Source organism: Paroedura picta, chromosome 5 (genome assembly GCF_049243985.1).
Source record: "Paroedura picta isolate Pp20150507F chromosome 5, Ppicta_v3.0, whole genome shotgun sequence".
NCBI classification, from domain to species: Eukaryota; Metazoa; Chordata; class Lepidosauria; order Squamata; family Gekkonidae; genus Paroedura; species Paroedura picta.
The window spans coordinates 84,095,187-84,108,254 of record NC_135373.1 but is presented as its reverse complement, the minus strand read 5'-3'; the positions used below and the strand labels follow the sequence as shown (position 1 = coordinate 84,108,254).

The following is a 13,068-nucleotide window of genomic DNA, read 5'->3' as shown; positions in this document are numbered from 1 at the left end:
GTCAGAAAAATGAAAAGTATGCCTACTGGATGGGGGATACGCTTCTAGGTAACACTGTGTGTGAACAAGACCTTGGGGTACTTGTGGATTGTAAACTAAACATTAGCAGGCAGTGTGATGCAGCGGTAAAAAAGGCGAATGCTATTTTGGGCTGTATCAACAGGGGCATCACATCAAAAACTCAAGATGTCATAGTCCCATTGTATACGGCACTGGTCAGACCACACTTGGAGTACTGTGTGCAGTTCTGGAGGCCTCACTTCAAGAAGGACATAGATAAAATTGAAAGGGTACAGAGGAGAGCGACGAGGATGATCTGGGGCCAAGGGATCAAGCCCTATGAAGATAGGTGGAGGGACTTGGGAATGTTCAGCCTGGAGAAAAGGAGGTTGTGAGGGGACATTATAGCCCTCTTTAAATATTTGTAAGGTTGTCATTTGGAGGAGGGCAGGATGCTGTTCCCATTGGCTGCAGAGGAAAGGACACGCAGTGATGGGTTTAAACTACAAGGACAACGATATAGGCTAGATATCAGGGGGGGAAAATTCACAGTCCGAGTAGTCCAGCAGTGGAATAGGCTGCCTAAGGAGGTGGTGAGCTCCCCCTCACTGGCAGTCTTCAAGCAAAGGTTGGATGCACACTTTTCTTGGATGCTTTAGGATGCTTAGGGCTGATCCTGCATTGAGCAGGGGGTTGGAGTAGATGGCCTGTATGGCCCTTCCAACTGTATGATTCTATGATTCTATGAACACTCTCAGCATCCAGTATATATAGCAGTATATGGATATAGTACAAGAAGTAAACTAGAATAAGCACATAACAACTACAAAACTCAATGAGACAGTCACATCATTACTCTAAGAACAATGCCAAGCTTCATCCTGCTGTATAATTTTCAGAACAACCCTGAAATATTAAATGTAACTCTTTCCTTGAACTCTGGACATGGGAATAACCCACTGAAATTAATACAGTTGTATATCTAATGGGAATATATCTAGGGGAAATATTACAGGAGGGCTTACAAACAAGAGCTACAGAAATCAACCCTTGTGAGCATCTTAGTTCCTTAGTTGATGACCACTTCGCATTCATTCATTGTGTTATTTGATCTCTCTGTGCTTTATGTTCATACTAGCGGCAAAGCCCATTGTATCAAAGTATACAACGGGCGCTATAGCTTGGCAATGGGAAGAGGAAGGGAGGAGTTGTCAAGTCTGTAAGGGCATGGGGTTGAATGTGTGTGTTGTGTGGGAGATTGTGGTGGCATAGTGGCAAATGAGGGCATGGGTGTGGAGATATGGGTGTCAAGAACCTGTGTTTTGGAATGCTCGTTGAGCGTGGGAGAGGACTGACCTTTGGGAATTGTGACATAGTGGTTACAGATGAGCTTTCCAGAGCCATGTCTTTATATATGTGAAGGGAAAATCAGACTGGAGACTCTCCTTAGGGGGAGATTATAAGGCAACCACATGCTTCTTTCATGGTTGCTCCTTAGAAGAACTGGATTTTTGTGTCCTGTTGTTTACTACCCAAAGGAGTCTCAAAGCGGTTTACAAACACCTTTTCCCTTTGTCTCCCCACAATAGACAACCTGTTATGGATGTGAGAGAACTGGGAATGAGCCACAGTGACCCAGGACAGAATGTACAACTCACAATTGTTTTTGTTTCAACTGATGATGAAAGTTCAGATGAGTACCTTATGTGCTCAACTGGACTCTTGTAGGTCAGAAATATTGGAGAAAAGTAGTGAACATTCTTTATTTGTGTAGCATGATAATGAACCTATTTATCTATGTTGTAAATTTCTGTTAGCAGGTGACCTTCCATGGGTTTTCAGGTCAGTATGTACAAGATTAATGAGCCATTGGTTCTCCATTAAGAACCTATTTAAGAATGGATTGCAGCAGCCACTAGAAGTGCTGAGAGTTTGAAGATGACAGAGTCTGAATGCCATGAAGTGACAAGATACTGGAGAGGAAAGTGTTAAATAAATATTATTCAAGCTGCAACTTCCAAAGGACTGGCAATATGTGGTGCAGTTCATTTTTCCCTTTAACATTCAGTACAAAATGTGTGGAGAGTATCTCTTCAAGGGCAAGAAGTTTAATGTCCAGAAGGAGATGGCCCAAAATGAATCCTACCTGGGGCTCTGTATCTTTCAGTTTTACAAAAAAAATGTCACTCCAGCCTTGAAGATATCACTTACAGGACGAAGCCTAAGAACACTGGCTAGGCCATGAGGCCATTGAGAACTTTCAAGTGGAGAATCTGCTGAAGAAGGTGAGAGAAGATGAAGAACTCAATAACACAATGAAGGTTTTGGAGAACAGAACCAAAGACTCCAAGCTGGAGATGAAAGTTTTAGAGAACCTACAGGAGCTGGACGAGTGCCAGGTACATGTGGACTTTAAATCCCTGCTGCAGCAGTACAAGAATTATATGGAAGAAATCAAGGTGTCTCCCCTGCCATGTAAGTATTGTAAGCTGTGACTTCTTCGGGTAGTGAAAAGAATTATGAGGAAGAACAGAAACAGCTAGCAGTAAAGGAGGACAAGAGAGAAGTGAAAGCCACTCCATGCCAGGCAGCTAATGAAAAACTATGATTCCAACAAAGAACCTGATCAGGCCCTTAGCAAGAAATTACTGAAAGCAAAACCTACAGACATCTTGCAGGAAGTTTCAGAGGCCCAGGCTGAGAATCTGAAGGTGGGATGCTGGGAGAAGAGCATAAGCAAGCTGCCAGCAAGGCCACACTCTCAGGACTGGTTGTGACAAAGAGAAAGCTGATCTGCATTACCTTCTGTGGTACTAGGGCTCAAAATGGGCTGCTGGGTTCATGTGCGGGGAGTCAGAGCATAGAGGCTGGCAATATTTCATTGACTTTGTGGTCAAGAATGTTGGGCTCTTCATTGCTAATCCTTCTGGGAGCTTAACTGGGGATAGTAAGTGGTTAACTATCACAAGATCAGAGGCAGAGGGGCTGAACTCATAGCCCCAACTTTGCCTCCATCCCTTCATGATAGATGGATCCAGTTGCAGATGAAGAGGCAAAGAGAAAACTTTCTGGCCATCCATGTGTGGCATATCCCCCCCCCATTTCTCAGACAATGCTGACACAAAAATAAAAATTATTTTCAGAACTGGCCTTGTGTGCCATTCATCAATTGGCACCTTTTGCCCCCATTTCTTCAGTCCATTTTTAATAGCAACAAACCTGTTGATAGAGGAACTGACTGACATCAGGATGGGCTTGCGATGTTTTGATCATGTTCCCATTGCCATTTTAGAGAGAAGACCAAGTGATCTATGATCAAATGACTGGTGTGGAATCCCCTATGCCCATAGTGAGGTTGGAGACCCCTGGTTGGCAAGTGAGAAGATTTACTTATCATGATTAGTAATATTTTCCCAGCCAATAGGTACACAAAGAGCAGTAAAGCTCAGTTCTATCAGCTCACAATTTGGACTCAACAAAATAGAGCAAGATGCTCCAATAGCCACCTGTGAGGTAGGTGAGGCTGAGAGAGCCCTGATCTTACTGCTCAGTCAGAACAGATTTATCAGGGCTGTGGTGAGCCCAAGGTCACGCAGATGGCTGCATGTGGAGGAGGACTGGGGAATCAAGCCCGGCTTGCCAGATTAGAAGTAGGCATTCTTAACCACTACACCAAGCTGGCTCTCTCAGATAGTGCTCAGATAGATGAAAAACCTCAGTCTCTACCTTGCAAATTATATTCTTGCACCTAAAGTTGAAACTTGTTACAGACTGCACTTTTAAGAAGATTAGATGTGTTATGTAATCAGATAAAGAAGTTTGAAGGGTTAACTCTTCACACATAGAGAGAATCTTGATTGATAGCCAAGCAAGTCGATTGGTTAGCTTTAGCAGAACAGAGAAAGACTTGAGAGCAGGTTGCTGAGGAGAGGGTCAATCAGTACTGGCAGTCCGATTTCTGCCCTGACTAGAGAAAGTCTGATTTAAGCCTTAACACAGAGAACTGCAGAAAGTTAACAAGGAAAGTAGAGACTCCCATTCAGGTCAAGGAATGGGGATATATCTTCTTGAGAGTGAAAAATTTGCCTCTGAAGGACAGAAGGGGATGGGGCCATCATATTTTTTATTCGCATTTGTACCACAATGACAGCACATTCTATTATTCCACCATTGTGGGGGGGGGGGGGGACATCCCGTTCGGCTCTGTGCCTCCATAGAGCTGACTGGGATGTTTGGTGTCCCTGCATTATGCACAAGGCTGGCCCAGCCTAGCCTTCAATGGCAACCGTGGCACCAAAGGGAATGCAGAAGACTTCACATTCCCTTACCACAGGCTATCGAGGGACTGAGTTGGGCCAGGAGGGGGGCTAGGATGACATTGTGCGCAATTGGGGATTTGGCCCGCTGCCCTGCCACCTCCAGCCCAGACTTCCCACCCAGTCATAGCTACCCAGTTGCATCTGAGGCCTGGAATATGGGTTTACCAAACAGACTGCAAAGAGCCACACATTTTCAGTAGATCTATGCCTGTCTTTGTATGTCATGTTATCATCTTCCATATGCTTCTGAAGTCTGAACTAAGGGGAGATATTCAGATTAGCTGTATGAATTAGTGGAAAGTGAGTCAAGGATTTTTTGTTTCCCCATAATAGGTATGCCTGTCTTCAGCTTTCTACAAGAAAAAGAAGCATTGTTCCTAGAGATTCTGTTGTGCTTTATATTGCTATCCAGGTTTTTTATGTTTGCTTTCTTTGGTTTTAATTTGAATGATTGTATTTAATGGTTTTTAAGATGTGATTTGTTAGCCACCTTGGTAGAAAGAACAGAGAGGCAGGATATAAATTTTGTAAAATAAAATAAATATCTCATAGAATCATAGAATCATAGAGTTGGAAGGGGCCATACAGGCCATCTAGTCCAACCCCCTGCTCAACGCAGGATTAGCCCTAAGCATCCTAAAGCATCCAAGAAAAGTGTGTATCCAACCTTTGCTTGAAGACTTATAGTGAGGGGGAGCTCACCACCTCCTTAGGCAGCCTATTCCACTGCTGAACTACTCTGACTGTGAAAAACTTTTTCCTGATATCTAGCCTATATTGTTGTACTTGAAGTTTAAACCCATTACTGCGTGTCATCTCCTCTGCAGCCAGCAGAAACAGCATCCTGCCCTCCTCCAAGTGACAACCTTTCAAATACTTAAAGAGGGCTATCATGTCCCCTCTCAACCTCCTTTTCTCCAGGCTGAACATTCCCAAGTCCCTCAACCTATCTTCATAGGGCTTGGTCCCTTGGCCCCAGATCATCTTCGTCGCTCTCCTCTGTACCCTTTCAATTTTATCGACGTCCTTCTTGAAGTGAGGCCTCCAGAACTGCACACAGTACTCCAGGTGTGGTCTGACCAGTGCCGTATCTAAGACAGTTACTTCTGTAAGTTCCATATCCCTTCCAATGAATATCTGACAATGCAATCCTATTCAGTCTATGTCCCTTAAATTCCCTTTACAATGCAATACAGAATATATTCCAGTATCTATGTGATTGTTGTGTATTTCCCCAAAATTTTTGATTGTCCAGGGTCCTGTGTTTTGTTGTTGTTTTTTTCGCAGTCTATGTTACTTTTTTATGAACTCATTTGCTTTGCTGCTTTTTCCAACCCAGCTGAAAGTATTTTTCTCCGGGGGTAAACCTGTACAGAAAAATCAAAGCAATTTGATGATCAGGACATAATAGGAAACCAAAATCCATCCATCATCAAATAGCAAAGTAGGATACATCATTTTCTTCAAACTCTGTTCTGTCGTTGAATTTCAGAGCAGGTAACACAGAGCCTTTCCAGCCTGCCAGCCAAGAATTACAATAATCCAATATGAAGAGGTCATGAGAACATGAATCTAATGAATCTAGGCTAATAATTACAGCTCATTTAATTACCTCTGAGATAATAGCAGTTGTTGTAATTTTTTAGTAATTGATGTTACTGACATCCTTGTGCCTTTTAAGTTGCATTTGTTATAAATTCTGCCATGCTGGTGTTTAAGTTGATAAAAATGTCACAAATTAATGGATCAGGAGAGTGTCTAAATGTCAAGGAGGTCTTCAAGGAATTGAGAGGTAGATATTTTACAACATTCACACTGCTCAAGTTAATGCACCACATGATAGACAGAGAAAACCAAGCAGATGTACTGCTCCAAGGTGTTTATTTGGAGTATGTCTGACTCAACTTCGATGAAGTTTTCTTGAAATAAACACCACCTTTTTAATTTGTATTGCATGTGTGCTAATGAAAGTAGTTGCATTCAGGTCAATACTGAACTCTTCTAATCTTGGAAGCACAAAAATTTACTTGGTTCAGACCTTGCCTTCTAGTATTACTCGCAGCAAGGGTAAAGGAAATTAAATGCTAAATTAGCCACTTACATTACATGTTTATTTATAAGGTTTGGTATTTTACTGTTTTTGTGGACTGAACTCATTTGAGTGGTTTCTGTGAAACCCTGCTAACCTACAGTGTCTTGACATTTTAGCTAAGTAGACTGAATTCCCTGTAAAGACATATTTATAGACATTGGTTTAGTCATAATTATTCTAGAGAAACTAATTCTATCAGGTACAAAATGGTGTTCTTTTAAAAAACAGACCACTCTCAGCACTCTTGTCAGACTACAATTCCCCAAATTCCTTGGGAGAGCCATTTAACTGTCAACTATACACCTTCATAATGTAACAATATATGAATGATAAGGGGGTGTACAAGATGACACAGCAATGATGACAAGCCTGCATTTTATGTACATACCTAAGAGTAATTTTTCATAATTACTAGCAGTTTCTACAGAGGAATGACATTATTTCCAGGTTTTCCCAGAAGTTATGTTGGACTGCACACCCATGCCCTTCCACATGTATTCCCATGGGTTACTATCCGGTGCCTGGCAAGCCTAGCTTGTCAAGAAACACAATGAGTCTTTGTTCTTGGGCTCAATCCTGTTGCAGTGCTCAAAGGAATTTTTTTTCCATGGGACCATGATGAAATTATGTTTCTAATGATGCTTGAAATTAACACAATTTCTTTATATTGTTTTTGTTTGTGCTAGTATTATCAGCATCATCACAAATGCAGAAGTAACATTTTCTTAGCTAACTCATTTCCTATCTGCTGACTCAATTACAACAAAAAAGTAGAACTGCAGTTTAAGGTAGTGAAGGGTAAGCTCCCTCTGGCTTGCCTCATAATTAGCTCAATTTTTTCCTGCCTTCACAAAGAAACTGCAAAAAAGAGGGAAAGGGGGGAAACAAAACTATCTCAGGGTCTTTCCAAGAGTTCACTAAGTAAACTTTGGAAGAATAACCCTGGGAAGTTTATTTATTTATTTATTTATTAGTTCCATTTCTAGGCCACTGCTCCTGACCTGCCTGCTTGCAGTGGCTTACATTGTATCATAGTACTAAAACGTACAATAAAAAACAATTCCACTCCTAAAAACCCCAACCATCCCTCACACCTTCTTGCCAATTCCATCACTTTCTAATTCAAAGTTTTTTTTGTCAGCTCAGAGAAACCTCTTTTTGTCAGCTCAGGGAGGGTTGGCTGGTGATAACAGAAACCTTCTATGCACCTCCCTAAAGGGTAGATTCAAATGAGTAGCCATGTTGGTCTGAAGTAGCACAATAAAATCAGAGTCCAGGAGCACCTTTAAGACCAACAAAGATTCATTCAAGGCGTGAGCTATCAAGTGCAAGCACCCTTCGTCAGATCAAAGCAGCTTAAAGGGGGCTGCTTTATGATCTGCTTAGGAACATCCTTTCTTGCTGGGATACACGAGAATGTACCACAGACCAATTCTCTGACTTGCAAAGCATAGAAAACTCTGTCATGTATTCCAGCTACAATGCACAACTCAGAGCAGGTCCTGGATCCCTTGAAGCTGTCAATGGAAGATGGGAGTGCACTTTCCAGGAGCGGGGAGGAATATAATGTAGGCAGTTGTGTGGGGGGTGACATTCTGGATTTTGGGTAATTTCCAGCATCCTTTCCTGGGGAAGTGTAATTGGAGGGCAATATTTGAAAGTGAGAAACACCTGCACTGACCAAGGGTCTGGCAACCCTAGAGGCTGGTCTCCAGATGCAGAATGCTTCTTCCCTTATTGTCAGTATTTTTAATTTCAGAGAATTTGATGGAGTAGCATGTTCAATATGAATAAACTCCCCTGTAGTCCCAGGTGGTACAATACATTCTACTATCACAGGCCTGTACTTCCTGCTCCTGCCCCATGTATGGGAAGCAAGATGTAGCTAGAAATTGTGCAAAAAAAGCAAGCAGTGACACTTAATAATGCTTTCAAATTCAAAGTTGCAAGTGAGTTGACTAGCAGGTGGTGACTAATCCAGTGACAACACGACTCCAATTTGGCAAATAACTTGGCCGCAGCCGTTTATTAATATTCAACCCCCAATGGAGGGTTGGCCCGATGCAGGTATAGGGAGCCTGACCGCCATCAGCCGTCCAACTGCCCAATATGAACCGCGGTGCTCCAGCTCCACGCCTCACTCCCAGCCACGAGGATGGGATGCCTTCCGCCATGGAATCGCCTGGGAAGCGAGTGCAAGAGACCCAATGGGTGTCTGCCTCCATTGTTGTCCCCAGTCACTTGGCCCTGGGCCCCTGGCCTCCCAGCCAGGTAGGCCATGCCCGGTTAGCAGCTGGTCTCCTTATTGAGACCCCCACCTCAGGGAGTCCTGTATGCAGACGGGCCTCCCTGCCAACAGGCTCTCTACCGAGCATACCTGAGACTGTGACAAATTAACTGGTAACCCAATAACAACAGAAAGGGGTGGGTGGGAGGATTGCTGTCTGGGCTACAGCCGCGCTAAGAGAGTAAAGGCGCCTGCGCCCAGCCTATTTAAGGCTGGGAGCCCTCGACCCCTCCCACTGAGCCACGGCGCAGCCCAATGACGTGGCGGGGAGCCACGTCATCCCAGGGCGCCCCCACTGCATCAACGGCAGCCACGCTCAGTCGCAGCCACTATATGTCTAGAGCTGCTAGCCTCCAGCAGAGTTTGTAGTTCTCATGAAATTACAATTAATCTCCAGACTACAGGGATCAGAGTAGATGGCAGCTTTGGATTCAACTGTATGGCATCAGATCCCTGTTGAGTTGTGGTCTCTTCTGAAACTTTTCCCTCCCCAGGTTCTGCCTCTACAGTTCCAGGAATTTCTCAGCTCAGAGCTGGCAAGCATAGGCAGTCCATAATATGACCTTGATCAACAAGAAGCTTCATCCTATTAGAAAGTCAGAGTTCAAATCCTAACTGGTCACATCTTTCTACCACCAGTACCTAGCCTTTCAGGAAAGTGAGAGCAGAGAGCAGAGAGTCTCTTAAGCCAAACTTTCCCTACCAAAACAATTTTTCCTATCATTTTTTATCAAAGATAATGGGACGAATGGCTTCCCCCATCCCTTGCAATCCTTTTTAGACAAGGGAAGACTTGGGGCCTTTTTGCACGGGGATCTTTGTTGCAAATTGGTCACTGAATGAAAAATCGCCATTTAAAATAGTGGAATTCGTCGTTATGCATACCTGCCTTTGTAGTGGAATCAGTTGCGTTTTTTAGCGTTTCCCACAGGCTTCCGGTCTCGGCAGAAATCGCTAGAAAGGAAGCGCTATTGCCAAGCTCGTCCCGCCCCTGGCCGTCAAGCAGCCAATGGGCAGCCGTTAGCATGCTCCCAAACAGCCCCTTTCCCTTTAAGGAAGGTTTAAAAAAAAAAAAACAGACCCATTGTAACGAATCTGGGTAGATTCGTTGCAACGGAGAGACCCATCCAGCTGCCTGGGGTGTTTGAGCTGTCGTTTGATCGTTTGATCGTTAACACGCTGCCTCAGAGTGAAAAAAAAAAATCCCCCCCCCCCTCTCACAGGCCCGATTTTCGGCTGAATGGAATGTGTGAAATGTGTGTGCTTAGTGACTGAAGGGGAGGGACTGAAGCCGGGAAGCCTCTGTTTGAGCTGTCATTTGATCGTGGCCACGCTGCCTCCCAGTGGGAAAAAAAAATCCCCCCTCACGGGTGCGATTTTCAGCCGAAACAGTGTGAAAAATAAAGGGAAAATACATCAGCAAACGGGCTTCTGCGGGCTTCTTGTGCTTAGTGACTGTAAACAGCTCTGAGGAGGGACTGCAGCCTGGGAAGCCTCACTGGCTAAACGGAGGCTCGCCGGTGCTTTGATCTCCACTCGCTCGGGGAAAAAAAATGGCGATCGCTTCGCCGGAAGTTTGGAGGACAGGCTCAGGAGGAGGGACTTTGAAGAAACCACAACAATGTTAACGCACAGGTCTTTATCGCTATTGTTGCAGATTGGTTGCAGGAGTGTATCGCTTTCCGGAGGGTGAATCCACTTTTTGGGATTCCCCTGAAAGCGCTACAACAAAGCGCTTTTTGCTGGTCGGTTTCAGGAGTGTTGCAGATTGTCTACGACGTCGTGCGTTAAGGCAAATTAGTAGCGTTTTCAATTAGCAACCATTGTGCTATTTTGAAGCCGTGCAAAAAGCCCCTTACAAATGAGAGGGGATGGGTTTTCATTTGGAATTATGTTTATCAGGTGCTTGAAAAATCCGTCAGAACTTGTGGTGCTTGTTATAGATTGTAGAAAAATGGTCGGAAGGAGAATGTTCAAGGATCTCCCTTTTATGTCACATGCACACTCCTCAGTTTCTTCTTCTTCCACAAATACTGAGATGGCTTCATTGTTATGTTTGAAACTTCCCTAAGCAACAGGGCATCCCAATAATATTGTGACATGGCTGACCTAGTAAGATTCTGTAAAGTTAAATAATTGTTTTAGTAAATAGTGGTAGAACAAAACCATTACTTAGGACTTGGGAGCAAGACAAACCATTGTCAGTTTTACAAGGCTAGCAGAATGTATGCAGTTCACATGACTAGCAAAACAGGGTTATACAACATAACCTTGCAGAGATGAAGGAGCCAAGGTGCACCATTCCTGTTTGCTAGTAGGAGACTGTCTCAAGCCTCCTATAATTTGTTAAAATTATGTGGGGGACTGCCACAGATACCTATTCAGAGGCTACAGTTTTCCAGCATGTGATTGGCAGGAGTGAATCTATATGAGTGCAATAAGCACATTCTAATGGTGCTCCAGAGTCTGTATGGTCTTTCATGGCCTTCCGGGCATAATTTAGGATTCTGGTTTAGGTATATAATAGACATATATTAAAGACAAGGGGCAAATTCCATTTCAAATGTAAACTTTAAGCACATTTATGTTACATTTATTTCTCTGAACCATACCCATAGACCATGTTTCAAGGCAGAAAACAGACTTAATACCAGTTATAATTTCCAGGCTGAGAAGAAAATGGCCCATTAGACTGGGCAAAAGAGGTCACTCTTCAAACAAATTTGGAAAAGCTGCCAATTCTAAAAATTATGCAGAAAAGCAAATGATCTGCTTCTCTAGGCCTTTTAAAAAGAGGTTTTATTAAGTCCTTTCTAGGTTGTCAGACTCTGCCCCACTATAACAGCACCAGTACCTGATCAGCAAGTATTATTTTTAACATCACACTATGAGGGCCAGCAACACAGGTCACATACTATCAATTCAAGACATGTATTAGTTAATTTTCACTTCTTCTTTATTTGCATAGTCTACTAGTTAATTTTTACTCCACAGCTGAATGTTTTCAGAGATATACAGTCAAAAAAGTGAAAACAGTCAACATTTGGGAGTGGCAGTATAGAGTCAATTGGGAGTGGTGGTATAGAGGTTGAAAAATAAACAAATAGATTCCTATAATTGCATCATATTGTTGTCATAAGTAAACTTTAGAAAATTTACACTTAAAGCATACATAACTTTTTAAAAAGCTCAATATCATGTACAATTCAAATCATTCTCAGCTACACTACACATTCAAATCATTCTCAGCTGTATGGACTGTTGAAGAGACCCCAAATGTTTCCCTGTAAGCATAAAGCTTCCCTCTATAGCATGAAGCACAAACCTTGAGGGGAGGAAAGCATAGCTAACAGATGGCAGAAACTGAGACAAAGTGTGTTTGTCTATAAAATATATACACACACACACACACACACATATATATATATATACACACACACACACACACACACACACACACACACACACATATATATATATATATATATATATATATATATATATATATATATATAATTGAGTTGGAAGAGACCCAAAGGTCATCTAGTCCAACCCCCTGCAGAATGCCAGGAAATTGACAACTACCTACCCACCCACAGTCACCCCAATTCCAAGCCCAGATGATGTCCTGCCCCAAAAAAACAGAATCCATGGCCAGTCTGGCCTGGTGGAAATTTGCCTCCCGACCCCAAAGTTGAGATCAACATTTCCTTGGGCATGCAAGAAAGGAACTAAGCATGGACACAATACTTTCTGTCCAGCCACATCTGTCTAAATTCACAGAACCAGCATTTCTGTGAGGTGGCTATCTAACCTCTGCTGAAAAACTTTCAAGGAATGAGAACCCCCACCACCTTCTGAGGAAGCCTGTTCCACTGAGGAACTGCTCTGTCAGGAACGTCTTCTAGGTCCTTAGATGGAAATTAGTTTGAATTAATTTCATCCTATTGGTTCTAGTCCTACCTTTTGGGCAACATAACAACTCTGCACCATCCTGTACATGACAGCCCTTCAAGTACTTGATGATGGCTATCATATCACCTCTTAGTCGTCTTTTCTCCAGGCGAAACAGATCAAGCTTTCCCAAACTTTCCCCAGTGTGTCGGATCACAGCTCCCAGGGAAAGAGCTTTTGACTCATGTGTTGAATGGGAGGTGGTGGTGGTGGTGGAGATTTTTGGAACTCCTATCAACTGCCATTTTATTAATTGTTAATTGCATTAAAGGGTGTTTTTAGGGGTTTAATTGTGTTTTAATCATTTTATTGTAAACTGTCATGAGTCAATCAAGAGTGGCGGTATAGAAATCAATCAATCAATCAATCAATCAATCAATCAATATGTCTTGGTCTCCAACCCTCTCATCATTTTT

At 42.9% G+C, this 13,068-nt stretch overlaps 1 pseudogene; it reads left to right on the top strand.

The window, feature by feature from the left end:
- LOC143838816 (splicing factor YJU2-like) overlaps positions 1–13,068 on the top strand; it is a 39,135-nt pseudogene that overhangs the window by 22,585 nt on the left and 3,482 nt on the right.